Here is a 1,997-nt window from a genome sequence, read left to right on the forward strand (position 1 = left end):
CCAATTAATTTGTAACCCTTCAGTTAGTTCTTTATGGAGCTGTTTCAAGGGGCGTTTCCGAGTCAGGAATGTTGGAAATGATCTTTAGTTTTCTGAATGTTACAAACCAAAGTCTCATCTGCTTCTCAGGTGGAATGCTCAGTGAGCTGGGGCAGGTCGAACAATTTCCTGTCCTTCCTTTGATTATCTCCAGGCTTGTGGGTAAGGTGCTTGTTGACAGGTGCAGTATTGCAGTGAGGAAAATGAAAAAGAGAATGGGACAAAGTCACAAACTTGTTTGGCTGCAGGTTTTACTGAATGGAGTTTGTGTTTTTCACTTGGTGAGAGTCACTGACTGCATGTGATTGTGGAGTAGGCAGAGGATGGTGACACATGTCAGTGAACAGCCAAGTCTGAGGATAATAGCGAGAGTCATGCAATACAGAAGAGGCGCCTCAACTCATCAAGTCTGCACCGAGAAACCTACATTAAATCTACACCAATCCTACTTTCCAATACGTGGCCCATAGTCCTGAAAATTATGACATTTCAAGTGTTCATCCACATACTTTGTAAACTTAGTGACATTTTCCTGCCTCGACTATCTTCCCAGGCATCGCAGTCCAGACTCTCACCAAGCATTGGATGAAAAAAATGTGTCCCTCAAATCCCATCTAAACCTCCTGTCCCTCAACTTAAAATACTACCCCTTGTTATCAACACTGAAATTGAGAGGAACAGCTGCTTCCTATCCACCTTGTCCATAACCCTCATAATCTTATACACCTCAATCAAGTCTCCCCTCAGCCTTCCCTGCTCTAAAGAAAACAACCCGAGCCTAAATAGTTTCCCTTCCAGTCAACATCCAGGTGAATGGCCTCTTCACCCTCTCCAGTGCAATCATATGCTTCCTATAGTGATTTGACCAGAACTGCAATCAGTACTTCAATTGTGGCCTCAGCAAATTTTTGTACAGCTCCAACATTGCCTTGCTGCTCTTGTAATCATACACTAATGCTCCATTCCTCACGCTCCATGTATCTTCACGACTCACAGAGTAAAAAGGCTATTTCGATGTCGAAAAATATTACGTACGTTGCTGGAGCATTCCCTTGTATTTTCTGGGACCTGGGAATCTGTGGATCATCTTCGAATCGAATGAAAAATAACATTGTCACTGTACTTACTCACACGATGCTAACGTCAGCGGCAGTATCCATCAGCTGACCGCGTGGCCTAATGGCTAAGGCGTCTGACTTCGGTATTTCTCATGGTGGCATCAGAAGTTTGCAGGTTCGAATCCTGTCGCGGTTGCTTTATATAGAAATCTGGTGCATCTTCCTGGGAACCTCGTTCTTTCGTGTCAGATGCAGTCCAGTTTTGCTTCCAAACATTGCAGCGCTCTTTCTCAGAATACATTTCCTTGTTATCTTGTCAATTAAATTCAGACTCATGCTAATAATTTTACCTCCGAACAATTCCACAGTATCTGTTTGAATTGGATAAATTATTGATTTTCTCAACTAGAAACAAATGCTTTGTTTCAATCGGTTTAATGAAATTCTGTGGAGGGAATTCTCATCTGCTCGGAAGAGGTTTAATAATGAGCTGAATGAACTGATTTTGTTTACAGGGATGAAAGATCATGCCACTGGGCTGGTAATCCAGAGACCCGTACTAACTTTTGGGGACACGGAGTAAATCCCAACAAATTTAAATTCCCTGATTTAATACAGAGAAACATGGATAGAAAACAGAAACAGGAGTAGGCCATTCAGCCAATCTAAGTCTGGAACTGAAAGCAAGTCTCTGTAATGGCGGCCTTGAAAGTCCCGACGGCTGTTTCTCCACAGAAAACATCTTCACAGAACAACAGAGAACATTTCACACAACAGGAAACCTTTACATAAGAGGGAAAACTTCTGCTCAATACGGATCGCATTTACACAACCGGGAACACGCCTACACAACAGGGAAGAATGTGATACAACCACAGTGAAGATCTGTCAACGGCAGAT

The 1,997-nt window shown here is 42.7% G+C and overlaps 1 non-coding gene across 1 annotated transcript; it reads left to right on the forward strand.

The window, feature by feature from the left end:
• The first annotated feature begins 1,204 nt into the window (after nt 1-1,204).
• On the forward strand, nt 1,205-1,293 carry trnar-ucg (transfer RNA arginine (anticodon UCG)). The gene is given in 2 exon segments: nt 1,205-1,241; nt 1,258-1,293. It is a non-coding gene; the product is annotated as a tRNA-Arg (tRNA).
• The last annotated feature ends 704 nt before the right edge of the window (nt 1,294-1,997 follow it).

This window comes from Mustelus asterias, unplaced genomic scaffold (genome assembly GCF_964213995.1).
Source record: "Mustelus asterias unplaced genomic scaffold, sMusAst1.hap1.1 HAP1_SCAFFOLD_35, whole genome shotgun sequence".
Classification (NCBI taxonomy): domain Eukaryota; kingdom Metazoa; phylum Chordata; class Chondrichthyes; order Carcharhiniformes; family Triakidae; genus Mustelus; species Mustelus asterias.